Consider the following 16,791-nt stretch of genomic DNA (forward strand, 5'->3'; position numbering starts at 1 on the left):
TGTGCACCTACCCACCCCATCCCCTAAACATACAGAGTCTTTATTCCATATTGTTACCCAGACTGATAAAAAGCCATGGTCAATACACCATGTGCAGTACTTCAGGAGTAGCAGAGAGAAATATTCATACATGGGCTAGAAATGGCATGTTCTACCAGCCAGTACTGGTTATATGGTCTCACCTAATAGCAGTGGTGCTGGAATAAATAGAATACTTGAGTGAACATTTGTCTCTCAGCTACAATTTACTTGAATATCCTATTGTTTTCCTACTTTCTGTGTTAAAGAATCTAGCACACTTCTTAGAGTAGATTACAGGTTGAGCTTTGTATCAGTTCTACAAGAGTCTTTTAGATGGTTGATCAGTTCAGCCCTCTGGAACATGAAATCAGAGCCTTGTGCCTGTGCCTTCACTAACATTATGATTGACATTCTTTACGACACTGAAAATATACTTCGAATTTCATAAACTGGGAGATAGAATTGTCCCTCAAAATTTAAGTTTTCTCTTATTTTGAACCTTAAATTTGTGCTAGTACTAGGATGAGTTTTAGAAATAATATAATTTTTAAAAATCAAGATGAAAACCAGGACCTGGGAAGACCACAGTGCAATGGGCAGAGAGGCATGCCGTTAAACCAACAATGTGTATGAGTTGCTAAGTTTTCCCTGTGAAAGGCTTGTTCACAAGCCTGGAATAAGTGACCTCAGCAAAGGTTTCTGAGAAGACATTCTGAGTTTCCAGGAAATACTTGAACTGATTTGCAAAGGAGCAAGAAACCCAGTTAAAAGTTTTAATTAAAAGAGTTAAGGAGATTGGAGTCATTTTACAAATGGAAAACAACTAGCCCAAGATGCAAGGCATGAAAGAACATGATGCTGGTTCTAAAACAGAGCATTGTGGTACAACTTATGATCATAAGGGGAAATTTCAGGCTGTCAAGAGGTCCAGAGTTGGAAATGGGTGAGGAAGTCAAATCCTGAAAAAATTCATCCTGCAATAAAACACCAAGCAACTATTGAATAGATTCAAGCATGGTTAAGATTTCAGTGTTATGAAAGTCATACGTACTTCACACTAAAGGATTAGAAGGGAGACTGAGTTAGTAAAACAATGAGGAGAATTTTACAGAGTCTCAGACTACCAGATAAGTCTTGACATACAGGAGACAATGTATATAGGTGTTGTTTAAAAGTATATATTATCAGAATTTGACATTAAGCTAATTGGACACTAAAGAAAGAAAAAAGGGAAGACACATAATCCCAAGAATTCAGTGCTCCAAAAAGGAAATAGAAATTTGAGTTTGGAAACAGGGTTTTGTCTTGAAAGACAGCATAGAACATCACAGTTCTATTCTGGTTGTGACCTCACCTAAATCCCATGTAGCATGCAGACCACATGGGAAAGGTAACAAAGATGAGCAGAGACAGTTTAGAGTCATAGTAGCCTCCCAACCGAGAAGAACACCTACAAAGGTTTGTGGGTACCAACACAGTCTGCAGGCTTTTGTCTACCTCTGGCTCGAGTACTGTAATCTTTAAAAGAAGAAAAAAAGATCACAAAACAATGTAGAAATACCTCAACAATTTTGACCACCATACATATTTAGTCTAAATTCAATATTGAAGAAAATTCCAAATTCAAAGTAAATGGCAAGTTGAAGTCACTTGTTAAAGTCACCATCAAATGTTAAATATGTTTTATATTTGCAAACCTCTCGTCTTCTCTGGTACACTGCTGGGATAATCATGATAAACCTCCCCAAACTCCCAGGAGGTAGGAAATGAGCGTGGCAGTGCTCTGTGGCATCCTTGTAAATAAGAACAGATGTTCACCCATCCACAAAATCATTTTGCGCCAGACTGCTTTAGGTCATGGGGTGGCTGAACAAAGGAAATCCCAGTTTTCTACCTGTCCCAGTCTCAAGGAGATTGGCATGAGATGTAACTGCTGTTGAACCAAGTGGAGTCAGGAAATCTTTCACATAGAACAACACCTTGGGAAGTGAGAACCTTGCCAAGGAGCTCAAAGGACCTCTGAGTCATTGATTCACTAACCCCCAGGCAGTCCTTGTGGGACAGAAAATGGCTTTGTGTACATTTTAAAAAGATCCGAAGCCTTAACGTCAGCAAATGAGTGGCCAAGTCCAAATCCTAGCTAAGTCCTCTTTGGACTAAACTGCAGTTCTTGGCTGAACCACTTGATCACCTCGAGCGTCTTGGAGATGCATGCCTTGGAGACTCCCTCAGTGGGCTCAGCTGCCTCCTCAGTTCGCTTGGTGCTGAGCCATTAGACTCACGATGTAAATGCTCTCTGGAGATGGCCTGGCCTCCACTATCTCCCTGTTCTCATGAGCCTGTCCTGAACCACTGCTGCTGCTTTTAGCCCAGTGCTGGGCCAAAGCCCCTGCTGCTTTACTGGAGGCAGAAAATGAGTGAGGAAGACTGATAATTCCCCTCGGCAAGTACGCGGGGAAGCTCACTTGTTGCTTTGACACGGCATGTTGAGCTTTCACTTGGCTAAACCAAAGATGGTGCGCACACTGGCTCACCTACTGAGTTTATTATGTGGCTTTCAAAAAAGTATTCTGAAAGCATTTAAGCTCAAGGACTTCATACAGTTTACATTTTTTGATGGAATAGAATATTTTCACAATATCTTTCAGAAAGACAGAAATTGCTTCTTTAAAGATAGGAAGGTAGAAATCACAGCAGACATTATCTGTTTCTACTCAAAGCTGAATTGTTCTTCTGAGAATCCCTGACTTCCAGTGGGCTTTTAAATAGCATACCATACCATATCATCTATTAAGTTAATTTTTATCATATATAATTATTATATTTTATTAAATATCATATTATATTTGTGACATGAAAACAAGTTCTGTTTTAATGCAATATACTAATTCTCTTATAGAAAAGGGATCTTAAAGAGGTTGAAATGAAATGATTAAATATAGCTTATGCTCTGCAATCACCAGAAATTTAGCCTTTTACTGATTGGTATATTTAATGGCCAAATTGTCAAGTATGAGGGATGCAACATCTTACAGTGATCACTATGAAATGAAAGCCACAGACACCCCCCAAGCCTCTCACATACTCCCTTTCCATTAATATCAGTAGCACATAGAAACTTAAAATGAAATAGCTTAGTTTCTGAAAGGTAGGACAATCCACTATTGGTAGAGCTGAAGAAGAAAGAAGAAGAGTATAAAAACATCACACACAGGCATCCAGCAACTTTCAACAGGTACTCTCAAAGCCTTCTTCCCCATTGTTTTAGAAAGCACAGCCCCAGGAAAGCATTGTGGTAAGAAGAGAATTCCCCCAGCAGTATCCAAGAGGAAGATGGAGACAATCCTAGAAAAGTGCTGATGGAGAAGATCTGGGAGCAGAGAGGACCCGGGGTGCTGAAACCTGCTTACTTCGAAAGAATGGCCCAAATTGGTACATACATGAACAGAACTCTCTCCTATACAAGGAAAGATGAGATCTAGAACCAGCTTCCTGTGGTAGCATGCAGACTGCTTGCCCAAAGTAGATCCTCAGAGGCCAGCTGCCCAACTAGCTGGATTTAAGCTTTCTATATGCTGGTCACTCCTAGGACATGGGCAACATCAGATTTCCCTGGATGTGTTGTAGACAAAGAGTCAATTGCATATGGCTGTAAAGGTTGGAAGTAAGAACTTCTTATTGCAGGGAGCACAGAGCACACTAAAGAGAAACTCTGCTCATGGATGCGTCTTTGACTCTTTCGGGGCTGTCTGTGTGTTGGTCAAGGTTTCTATTGCTGTGATAAAACACCATGACCAAAAGCAACTCGGGACAAAAGCGTTTACTTCATCTTCCAGTTTGTAGTCCATCTTCTCGGGAAATCTGGGCAGGGTTCTGGAGGAAGTCACTGATGCAGACACCGTGGAGGATGGCTGCTTACTGTTTTGTTCCCCATTGCTTGCTCAATTTGTTTGCTTACACCATCCAGGAACAAAGGTTCAGGGATGGCACCCCTACAATGAGCTGGCCTTTCCCACACCTGTCTTTAATCAGGAAAATGCTCTATAGACTTGCCTACCTGACAGTCTTATGGGGGCATTTTCTCATTAGAATGTCCTCTTCCCAGATAACTCTAACTTGTTCAAGTGGATAAACATTTAACAGGATGGTCTCAATGAAGGTTCTATGGGAAGGAATACTTCCTAGTGGTTGCTGTGTTCCTTCTAGAGATGATTCTTGTGCTTTCATGTGTCTCAACTTCTTAGCTTGCTTTGAGAGAACAAAGTTTAGGTTAGTTCTAATATGGTCCAAGTTGAGTTGCTCCTGTGATTTTTCAATGGACTAGATTTCTTTTTCTGTTTTACTTTTCTTCCTTTTTTCCTCACTTTAATTATCTATTCCTCTCTTTTTCATTCCCTGTATCATCTCTTCTCCCTCCTTCATTCTCTTCCTTTTTTTCTTCTCTGCCTTTTTTGTTTTCCTAACAAGCCTATGTATCCCAACAACCCTATATATCCTAGGTGAGCGACAACCACAGAGTTCCAGGCCCTGTCCTCTGGGTTTTTTGTTTGCTTTTTGTTGTTGTTGTTGTTTGTTTGTTTGTTTTAGACAGAATCTCATCATTTAGCTCAGGTTGGCCTTACATCCACATTCCTCCTTTTAGGCTCCTGCTCTCACTTTTCCGGGTCTAATGTCTTACATCATCAGGGGGCGCCAGCGATTGCATACGTGGCCACAGCAATCTCTGCCTTAAAAAGCCTGACACGGACCCTCCACGCTCTCTCTCTGCACTTCTCTTCCTGTGTTTCCTCTCTCTGTCCCTGCTCTGTTCCCTCTGCCAGGCCTGGCTCCCCCACCCCACCCCACCCCCGTGCCCCCGCCCCCGCTCCCTTTCCCTCCATTAAAGCTCTAAAAACGAATGTTGGGTTCTGCTGTGGCCGTGACTCTTCCGCTGACCCACCAGCGCTGTTCATCCTTTCACCTCCTGTTTTTTCTACCTTCCAACTCTTGAAACTTCCTGTTTCATACTAAAACTTCCATTACAGTTTATCGCTGTTTTGGGCCAAACTCTGGTTTTGGAAATATTCAGCCCATTTTAGGTATTCAGCAAACATCACCAGGAAATAATTCATAGTATTGAATGGAAGGAGATAAAAAGTAGTTAGTTATAAGCATCTCTTCTACATTATTAGGAGGCTTGAAGGTCAGGCAGCTCTGAGAATAAGATATAGTCCTTAGTAGACTGAAAGGATAAGCTAGGGAATTTGCCATCTTTCAGAGTGAGACAGGGTCTGTGAACAGCTGGAAATGGTCAGGCTGCCACACAACTCCTCTGCTTTCCCAGTGGTACTAGGCTTCCTTGGAATCAAATGGCTAGGTTGTCATCCAGGGGGAACTTAAAGGAAAAGCTCTAGAGAAGGAGAAAGTATCCTAAGTAGAAATGAGTACCTTGGAGAAACATGGTCTAGACAAGGGCTGTCTGTTCCCAGAAGGTCTGAACGCTTCTAACTTTGAAACCAGGTTTTTTTTTTGTTTTGGTTTTTTTGTTTTTTGTTTTTTTGTTTTGTTTTGTTTTTTCCAAACAGTGTTCCTGAGAAACAGGCTCTTCATGCCACACATGGTCACATTGGAAGCATCAGTGTCTCTCAGAAGGCTGCAGAAGTAAGGGCAAAGTATGTTTAAAAAAAGAAACAAAGCTCCAGGAGGGATGTCTTTGACTGAGCGAAGGACGTCTCATGTCATATCAATAAATGGTTGAATCAGGAAAAAGAAGTGGTTGACCTCAGTGAAGGTATTTTGAAAGATGGCCATACCTACGAGTGGGAGGACAAACCAGGGCATAAAGGAGGTTGCCGTGGGTGGAGCAGGAGCTGACATCTTCAGGAGAAAACCCCATTATGAAGCAGCATAGAGAATCCCCTGAAAATTCTCAGCACAGAGGGAAAGGTTCCTAAAACAGGAAAAGACAATTGTGAATGAAATCAGAAATCTCTCAGCTGGAAAGCAGCCACCCACTACATAAGCCTAGGCCACCAGAACCATCACAATTCTTCTTCTTCCTGGTGTTGTGAACAGAGAAACAGAGGCTGTAGTTATTGGAGAAGGCTGTATTTGCACAGAGCAGCACAACAGGCCTGCTTACATCTCTGCTTGCATGGTTTACTTTCCAGCAATATTTTCTGGGCCCTGTTCAAGGAATTTTCCTTGTACAATGTTCAGCTGCTGGAGGAAAATGGACTTGTTTATATATTATTTAACAAAATCATAAAACATGCTCATGGGGAGGGGCAGTGTGAGACTAAAGACAGTTTAACAAGCAATTCATTTTCTCCACCTCTTCCGCCCCAAAGCATTTATCAAACAAGCTCTCTCTCTGGGACAGTTTGTGACAACAGGATTCCTCCAGATTCAAATCCAGACAGGAACACTTGAGATGAGGAGAACTGTAATTAGGAAAGCAGCTTTGAACTACTTGCTGAATGAGTCCATCCCCAAGCAAGAGGCCTTCTCATCAAGTATTTCAGTGTCTTGGGGGACAATAAAAAGAACTAAGTGATTTGAGTCACATTCTCATCATCTTACAGAGTGGGCTAATTTGGGATTATGGTTTTCTGGTAAAACTCCATTAAGTGAGAGGTAGGCAGAAGGGGAAGGCCTGGGGACATCAAAAAGATGAATTTTTGATCTTGCGCCTTTCAACTCAAGTTCCATGACTGGAATGCTTCCCCTCCCCCACTGGACAAAAACTTTCAGCTGAACTGCCTTATGACTATGTGATAGGATATTGCAACCAGTGGATGCTAAGTACCACTAGGTGGCATTTGTGATTTATTGCTTTCCAAGCATAGAGTTAAGGGGGGAAAAAAAGAAAAAAAAAACCCTCTGCTGATTCTTTGCTTAGACTGAACAAGACATTTAACATTCCAAAGCATTTCATTCAAGAAATGCACAGTGGATTCTCTTTATCATGCTCTGAGGGAATGAGGACAAGTGACAGGCTTGAAAAGTTGGGTTTTCAGATCATCTGCATTCTTCCTAGGGTCCTCTCTGACCCCACACCATGCGTGTACATAAGTAATTACTTGTCTACAATTAAGCTGTAAATAATGCAATCACTCCATTCTTGTCCCATCACTCCAGACCCAACCACAACAAATAATGCTAATCACATACTTATTCAAGTGTGTAATTATTCACAGTTCAACTTCTGTCGCTTTCACCCTGTTTGGAAACAGCAGAACACAACCTGTAATTAGCAAATGTGGCCCCAGGCACTTTTGCTTGGGAGCACGCCAGGGATCCGGCACCTAGGCGTGCCTTTGATCTGGAAGCTGGCAAGCCGCCTCACCCTGAGGCCAGAGAGCTATCAGCACTCTGCAAGTCATGGAGATCAATGAACATGTCAAAAGCATCTATCCCAAATCACATATTACTTGCTTCTCTCGCTGTGGTTTCTGCCTTTAGTATATATTTCATAGACTTTCCTTTCTTTTTGAACCTTTTGACTTCAGTTTAAAAGGTTACCCAAAAGGTCTCCAAACCCCTGTGTTTTCAACTCAGGTTAAAAATGACAGTCCCCAAAGTCCTGCTTGAAGGCACCCGATCATTCTTAATTCTGCAGTTTCCTTGAAGACTAGCATAATGGGGAGTGACCTTTGCTGCCTCACCTAATCTTCCAGGAGAAAAGAGACTGAAGACTTTCGCTTACCCATGCAAGCTTCTCCCTGAACAGATAAACCACCCGAGATGAGACTCTGGTTGCCAGAAGAGCAGATGAAAGCAGATGTTTGAGGAAATCCGTCACGTTGAGCTAGAGAAACAGCACGACAGCACAGGTCCTTCCCAGAGAGGATCACCAATGGAAGCCTAGCTACTTAGAAACAAAACAGAATGACTGAATAACCATCTTCTTTCTCCTACACTGCCTGATTGAGATTTGGTGTAGTGCTTTGCATTCAAATACTCTGAGCCTACAGGAAGCAACCAGGTACATAATGATGCCACAGGACCTACAGATATGACTGTGTTTACTTTTAAAACAAGATCTATTTATTTTTATTTTATTGTGAGTTTGCTTGTATGTATATATGTGTATCAGGTGCATATCTGTTGTCCACAGAGGCCAGAAGAGGATGTTGGATCCTTGGGAACATGAGTTACAGATGGTTGTGACATCTGCCATGTGAGTGCTGGGAACTGGACCTTAGTCCTCTGCTAGATCACCAATTGCTCTTAACCACTGAGCCATCTTTCCAACCCCAAGATGGATGGATCCTATTTGTATGCTATGTTAAGACTATTATTTGCTTAGTTGAAAAGAGGCTATTCTACCTTTGTTAAGAACTCCAACAGTAATCATCTAATGAAAACAAGTTGGTATATTAAGCTTGGATTAATGTCTTCTCCTGATATATCCAATTAAGACATCAGGTTTTTGCTTCAATCAAATATGGGTACTTTATCCAGTAGAATGGAAAACAGAAGTACAGTTCAGCTCCTTATACATAAACACTAGCCAGACTTTTGTTCTAAGCAAAACAAAATCAGATTTTAAAGTATTATTTTGAGTTCTAAAAAGAAGAAATGGATATGCAAACCTATATTAGACTTGAGTGTTCTCAGAACGGTTGTGCTGCCAAGGGGAGGTGATGTGTGAGCCGTATCAGGATGTGGCCTGGCCAACTAACTTAACCAAATGAGCCAAATTAACCCTGGAAAACCATGTGGCGACAGATGTGATGGCCAGATTGTTATGATGTTTCTATTTCATTATTTTTTAAAGATGAAACCCTACAATAGCTTCTGTGGGACAAAGTGGAACAAGACCCAGCAGCCTGGTAATTTTCACTAATACAGACTGACAAGCAATCTGGAGGATTGGTTTTAAATCAAACCAAAACAAAGGTTCACGGTTCCTTCAGCACCCCTCATCTTTGAGACCTTTTCCTCTGTTTTAAGTCCACAGAGAGAATCCTATGTGTTTACGGTGTACAGCATAATGCTTTGATTTTTGAAGCTTCACTTAATTTAGTCTACAGAACTCTCACTGTCATTTTTCAAACTCCATTTCAAAAAATTGCATTATACAGTCCCTTAACAAAATTATCAGCAAGTCCACCCGCATTTGTGACTCAGAAGATCGGAGCAAAGATGACTCACATACACTGTCCCAGTCTGTTTCCCAAAAGGATAGAAAAACATTAAAAATGCATTTCTCTCCCGACTTCTGGGAACAAATACATTTAGTCAAGAAACTGCATCCATGTCTAATCTCTCTGACTGAGAAACTAAAGGCAACCCATCATCCCCAGCCTCAGTGTGAGGGATCACTAACTACTTTGTTTCCTGCCACCCTCACTGTAGCCCCGCTTGTTGCCATCCTACCTAGTTTCTCTAACTGGTCTCCCCCGGTGGACCTTAACCTTCTCTGTTGTGCATTCATCCAGGGTAGCAGTGACAGTGGTTCAAAACACAAGTGTGGTCACCACATAGTCTGATTTCAAAGTTTCCAGAACATTCCCATTGCATTTAGAATACTCTTTTTATGACATCCGGAGTCCCATCTGATCCCATTGCAGCCTGAGTTTTCACTGAGCATGATTTTGTGTTGTGTTCTCTGGCCAGTGTCAATGACTTTGAGCTGTTTGTGTATGTCCAATCATGCAAACGTGTGCCTTTCAGCTGAAATGTTCTTCACCTGGCTCTGACAGTAGCCTCAGCTTACAGGATAGGTCCTTTGTGACCACCCTGAATAAAGTGTGTTGTGGAGATTTTCAGCCTTTTCAGTCTCAGTCATCTGGTTCTTTTGTGGCACAAATAATGTGGTTGTTTGAATAAGAATGCCCACACCCCCAGGCACATATATTTGGCTGTTTAGTCACCAGGAAGTGGAACTCTTTATAGGATTAGGAAGATTAGGAGGAGTAGCCTTGTTGGAGGAAGTGTGTCACTGGAGGTGGGCTTTGTTGTTTTCAAAATCCCACACCTAGCCTGTTTCTCTTTTTCTCTCTTACACTGTGGATCAGGATGTAGCTCTCAGCTACTGCTCCAGTACCATGCATGCTGCCATGTTCCCCACCATGATGGAAATGGACTAAATCTCTGAAACCATAAGCAAGGCTGCAATTAAATGCTTTCTTTTTGTGGGCTTGGTCATGGTACTCCTTCACAGATATAGAATAGTGACTAAAACACGTAACCATTTGTAACGAACGTGTGGGTAATCACAAGAATGCTAGTAGAGCAGCCCATGGTCATCTCATGCACAGGCAGACCCACAATGTCAATTGGATCCTTCAAATTATTTATCAAATAAGTTATTATAATTTAGTAATTCCGAGGATCAAAACCCGAAGTGTATAAATCGCCTTTTATGAGGTTTGTGGAGTTTTTAAATTTTAATTAATTAATTAATTTGTGTGTGTGTGTGTGTGTGTGTGTGTGTGTGTGTGTGTGATTGCAAGCAAATAAAAGCAGTGAATAACACTGTTCTCCTATATTTTATCTTGGAAAAATTGCAAACATACACTCTCCAAACTGGGCAGTTACTATTTCTTTTATATATATATATATATATATATATATATATATATATATATATATATATGTTTATCTATACAATATCTTTGTTTCTACTGTAGCATCTGACTTGAGGTGTCTTTCAAAGCAAATTGTAGAGACCAATAAACCTATAATGTTGTACCATGCATGCTATTAATGAGTTTAATATTTGGTTAAAAGTTCTTTCAGTATGAATTTTTTTTTTTTTTTTTTTTTTTTTTTTTGGTTTTTCGAGACAGGGTTTCTCTGTGTAGCTTTGCTTTGCGCCTTTCCTGGAACTCGCTTTGGAGACCAGGCTGGCCTCGAACTCACAGAGATCCACCTGGCTCTGCCTCCCGAGTGCTGGGATTAAGGGCGTGCGCCACCACCGCCCGGCATCAGTATGAATTTTACATATGGTAAAATGTATAAATATATTCTTTACTAATATTTATGAATCATGCACAAGAACAGTACCTATGTCCCTTAATAGCCAATGAGGTGTGACTCCAATGAAATTTCTTTTCTTCCTTACATCAATTTTTACCTATTCTAGAATGTCATATGAATAGACACTGTTGTATATCTGACTTGTTAATATCTTTTACTTATAAGTACTACATTGTGTGAATATATTATAATTGTTTTATTTTTAGATATCACTTCCTATTGACGAGTACAAGAAATGTTTTTAGTTTGTGGCTAAGAGTCAAGTTTCTATGAGTTTCATCTACTTAGATATATTTTTGTAGACACAGTTTTCATTTTCTTGTGTAAATATGTAGGAATAGAATTGTGTATTATAGATAATATTGAGTTATAGGGCATGTGTTTATTATCAGAAACTTCCAGAGTTTCTTCAAAACTGAGAGCACAGTTTCATTTTCCTACCACTAATGCTTGAATTTCCTAACAACCTGTAAATACCTCAGTCTTTCTCATTTTAGCCAGTAAGTGGTATTTTGCACAGAGATCTCTCATTGTGTCTTAAATTTGAATTCTTTGTTAGCTAGTTATGCTGTGGGATGTTCTGTATGTCCTGTGGGAGCCCTTCTTGGGTTCCTCGTGGCTTTACCCAGCAGGTCCGCATGGAGGATGATTAGGACCATGGGCCTGAGTGCAGGTGTCTGAGATGGTCTGCACTTGGCTGTGCTGGGGGATGGTCTGTATGTCAAGTTGCTCTGATTGGTCAATAAATAAAACCTGATTGGTCGTGGCTAGGCAGGATGTATAGGCGGGACTAACAGAGAGAAGAAAAAGAACAGGAAAGCAGAAGGCTGAGGCGGAGAGACACTGCAGCCACCGCCATGACCAGCAGCATGTGAAGATGCCGGTAAGCCACCAGCCACATGGCAAGGCATAGATTTATGGAAATGGATTAATTTAAGCTATAAGGATAGTTAGCAAGAAGCCTGCCACGGCCATACAGTTTATAAGTGATATAAGCGTCTGAGTGATTATTTTATAAGTGGATTGTGGGACTGCGGGGGCTTGGGGAACCTGGAGAGAAGCCCTCCAGCAACATAGTTATACTGAATATTTTAATGTGCATATTGGCCATTAAGTATCCCTTCAAAAAGTGGCCCCTCACCATTATCCTCATCATCACCTTCACCAACACCACTACCCTTGCCAAGTGTTTTTTTTTTTTCAAACACTGTTTTCATTTTCTGTTTGCTATGTGTTTTGTTACTGAGTTGTACAATTTCTTTGTATAGTCTCTGTTACTAGAAATTTTCAGGAGTCCCTATATTATTGCCATAGTGACCAGGTTAGTTGGGGTCCCCTTGTTAGGATCCTGCCCTCATTCATGTACTTGCGAGGCTTGGGGTCTTGCATCTTACGTCATCAGGGGGCATTGGTAACTCTGTACTCATGGTATGGTCACACAATCTGTGCTTTAAAAAGCCAGACGAAGACCCCACCCTCTCCCTCTGTTCCCTGCTCTGCTCTGCTGCCCCACCCTTCTCTTTCTCCAGGCCTGGCTCTCTTCTTCCCCTTCCCCCCTTTCCCTCCTAATAAAGCTCTAAAAACTAACACTGGGTTCTGTCATGACCGCGACCCTTCCACATAGTAACCAGCATCGCCACCAGCACCATTTATCATCCTTCTACCCTTTCCGTGTTCATAGTCTAGTTAACAACAGAATTTGATAACAAACTCTGAAGAAATCAAGAAGATAATTTTATTAGAGCTTAAGAGAAAACAAACAAACAAACAAACAAAACAGGGGAAAATAATCTATAAATATCTGCTTCTGTCTAGAGGAAGGAAATGTAGATAAGTTGTGCTTTTTGAACTAGGCTGGCATGTTCAGCAGTGCAGGTCAGCAAGCAATCAAATGGAAGCAAGCAGCTATATGGTGAAAGGACAGTTGCTTCACAAAAAGAGTGAAAAAACACAAAAGTGCTGAGAAAGCATGCTTAGGTCAGTATCTTAAAGAGACAGAAACAAAGAAAAAGGAAAAGTTATATTGTTCTGAGTAAAGTTTTGGAAAAGGCAAGTAAAATGTGGCTTTATGTTTCCTTAGCAACTGCACCAAAGGCAGGGTTTCTGGGAAAGATAAGTACATTAAAGCATATCTTTATGAGAGAAATATATCTCATTAAAGGAATAATTATTCCACTCATCTCTTTAGCATAGCTTTAGGTCAATCACCTTCCTGAGCAGTGATCTCTTGGACAAATGATTGACAGATCCAGCCAGATTAGTTCTTAAGGGAGGAGACAACACTATGCCATGTTTTCATCTTTGGAGCAGAGCATAATGTAATGTCCTTAGTCATAGCCAAAGGAAGATTTCATTGAGGAGGTCTATCCTCAGTGATCTTTGTCATAGCAAGCTGTGAACTTGGTACAAAGCTACTGAAACCTGGGATCCCAATTAAAGGTTTGCTTTCATCAGGTTGGCCGAAGGGCATGTATTTGAGGCATTTTCTCTATCATGGAGAGATGCTGGAGGGCCCAGCTCACCATGGATGGTGCTACCTTTGGCAGGTAGGCCTGGGCTGGATAAAAAAGATAGCTGAACCTGAACCTGGTAGTACGCTTATAAGAAACATTTTTTTGTGGTTTTGCCTTCAAGCTCCTGTCTTAAGCTCTTGCTTTGGGTTTCCTTGATGATGAACTTATAATCTTTGACATAAAATAAACCCTTTCCCATTAAATTATTTTTGATTAGAGCTATTTATCACAGCAACAGGAAAGCTAACTAGAACATAAATTGGTACCAAGGAAGTGGGGTATTGCTGTGGTATACCTGACCACATACCTATTATTTGGGGAGGGGAGGAGAGGATTATGAAAGGAGTTTGGAGTTTGGGGCTGGAAAAATCATGGAGTGCTCAAAATTTAATGATTTATTATAGCAGCTTGTAAGATAATACTGAGAGAAATGACAATGAAGGCCTGGCTTGTGAAGTTTCAGAGGGAAACAAAGATTCTACAGGACTGTTTATGTGATATTTTATTAAGAGCCTATGGAAGTGAAACCCTTCCTTTACTGGGACAATAGATGCTGATTTGCTGGAGGTAAAATATAACCTAAGACTGATAAGAGATCAGCATCATGGTGGTAAAAATCTAGGAAGTATTTCTTCAGGGTCAGCACATACACATGGTAGTTTGGGACAGAGGACAGCAGGGAGGAAAGGTCTCTTAAGCTGGCTGCTGAACCTGGCATTGCCAGTGTATAAGAGTCTCCCATATTGTACTGGTTTTGATGGCATAAAAGATGCAAGACTGAAGGGGTCTTGGAAAGCAGCTAGGGCCTGGCACTGTGTAATAGGGTTGGAGTCCCTAAGGTGAGGCTAGGAGAAGCCATTGGTGAAGAAATAGCCTCAGTTACAGTGGCGATGCCACCATGGTGGAACAATCATCAAGGACAACAGATGTGGACTAAAGCTGCCCAGGCAGAAGCAAGCATGTCATACTGATAGGGCCCCTTGGAGCCCAGAAGATCATGAGTGCCAGAATTTGGACATTGAGCTTTCTATACTGTAGGATTTAGATTTTTGCTCTGATCTGCTTATAAGTCTGCTCTCATTCTTCTCCCTTGAGATAAAAATGTCTATAACTTGCTTTTGATTTTGCAAACACTCCAAGTTAAGAGACTCTGAAGTTTTAAAGAGACATTGACTTGTTATAGTGTAAGGGTTTTTAAAGACAGTGGATGATTTAAAGCTGTACTATATTTTATAATATTATTTTAACATGAGATCTTGGGGACAAATAAGAAAAGGAAGATTATGGTTGAAAGTGATGCATGTCAAAGATGGTAAGGATGAAATACAATGGTCAGCTGTCAACTTGACATAAATCTAGAGATACCTAGGAAGAGGGAACCTCAACTGAGGAATTGTCTCCATAAGATTAATCTGTGTAGCATTTTTTGGATTGTTGATTAATGTGAGAGGGTCCAGGTAATTATGGGTAGTGCTACCTCTGGGTAAGTGGGTCTGGGCTATATAAGAAAGTTGCTGAATACAAGCCTGAAAGCAAGTTAGCAAACAACATTCCCCTGTGGTTGCTACTTCTATCTTGAAATTAATACATAGGACCTTGAACTTCTACCTCCAACTTTTGAGGCATGCATTCCCATACCCAGTCTGTCATGTTGAAGATCTAACCTAGGGTTTCATGTATACTAGGCAAGCACTCTATCAACTGAGATACATGTCCATCCCACTTTCATATTCTTAAGAGAATTTTTGTAAACAATGTTAAAAGTATTTACAAACAATAAACAGACATATAAACAATATTTTAAAATGTTATCATAACTAAATTTATTGTCCTTCCATTGGTACTACTTTTTGTGACCACAGAAATCTTTTTCTAACCCCAGTTCATAAAGACAGTTTTCCATAGTCTTGTTTGAAAGATAGTATCTTTTGACATGATCCATTTTGAAACAATTTTTGTGTATGGTGTAGGGAGAACATGGAGTTTCTTTTTTGTTGGTATGTTTTACTGTGAGATACCCACCAGAGAAACTACTTGGACATGGATTCAAGCCAATAGATAATCTTTATTAATTGGCCAGTGGCCACACTTGGTGTTCAGGACCCAGAGCACTCCCAAGCCTTTCCCAGGATTGTCGTTTCTGCACAAACACCACACCCTGGGTTGCTGTACCCTCGGTTAGCCAGAACAGTTAGCCAGAAGCACAGCCACAGAATCCCAAAAGCAAGGTTAGTATTTTTAGGGACTTTCCCAGAACTGTGTATTTGATGGATTAGGTCTTTGTTCTTACGTTGGCAGGTGTTGCTGCCTGTGTGCTGAGTTTCAGGGTCTGCACAGCACTTCTGTCTTTGCCGTCAAATGTGCTAAGGTCTGAGAGACTGGTACAGTTCTGTTTTGCTGAAAATATTTCCTTTACCAAATGCTTTATTTTTTCCTTTGTCAAACCAAACAAAACAAATGCTGTCCACTTGTTAGTTGATTTCTCTTGTATCTGCATCATTGATTTTTATGTTGATTCTAATGCCAGTACTGTTCTTGGTTATTACTGAAACATTATGGTAAATCTTAAAAATCAGAATATCTAAAGCATGCCCAGGAAAATCACTCACTGGGTAAAGGTTCTTGCTGTCTGAGCATCTGAGTTCTATCTCCCCGACCAACAAGATAGGATGGACGAGCCAATCCTACATGTTGTCCTCTGTGGTGTGCATGTACACACACATGCAAGTGCATACACATTATATATATGTGTGTGTGTGTGTGTATGTATATGTGTATGTGTGTATGTACATGTGTATGTGTGTGTATGTATATGTGTGTATGTGTGTGTGTGTGTGTGTGTGTACAAACAAATAAATAAATATGTAATAATTTTTTTAAAGTTCTCCAAACTTTGTTCTGCTACAGATTTCTATGGTCATTCTAAATTAGATTGTTTGCATTTCCATATCAACTTTAAAAACAGCTCCTCATTTCTACAAAACTTTTACAGGATTAGTTGGCATACAATGAATTAGGTATAGCACTTTTATTTTTTAATGCAATTGTATGCTCTCTAAAGGGCATCCCTAACCAGCATTTTCTTCTACTATGGAGGGTCCTTTCAGTTCTCTGTGGGGGGTTATTTGAATTAAGTTGTTGGGCAGTGTGCTTCCTTAGTTACAAATGACAGCCCATGTTCTTAAATACACTCAATAGTTTTATATTTATAATCTTATTTATTGCACAGACAAAAACCAAACCCACCACATGAGAAATTATTTATTTATTTATTTTTACAAATTACACA

The sequence above is a fragment of the Peromyscus leucopus genome, chromosome 14, assembly GCF_004664715.2.
Source record: "Peromyscus leucopus breed LL Stock chromosome 14, UCI_PerLeu_2.1, whole genome shotgun sequence".
Classification (NCBI taxonomy): Eukaryota; Metazoa; Chordata; class Mammalia; order Rodentia; family Cricetidae; genus Peromyscus; species Peromyscus leucopus.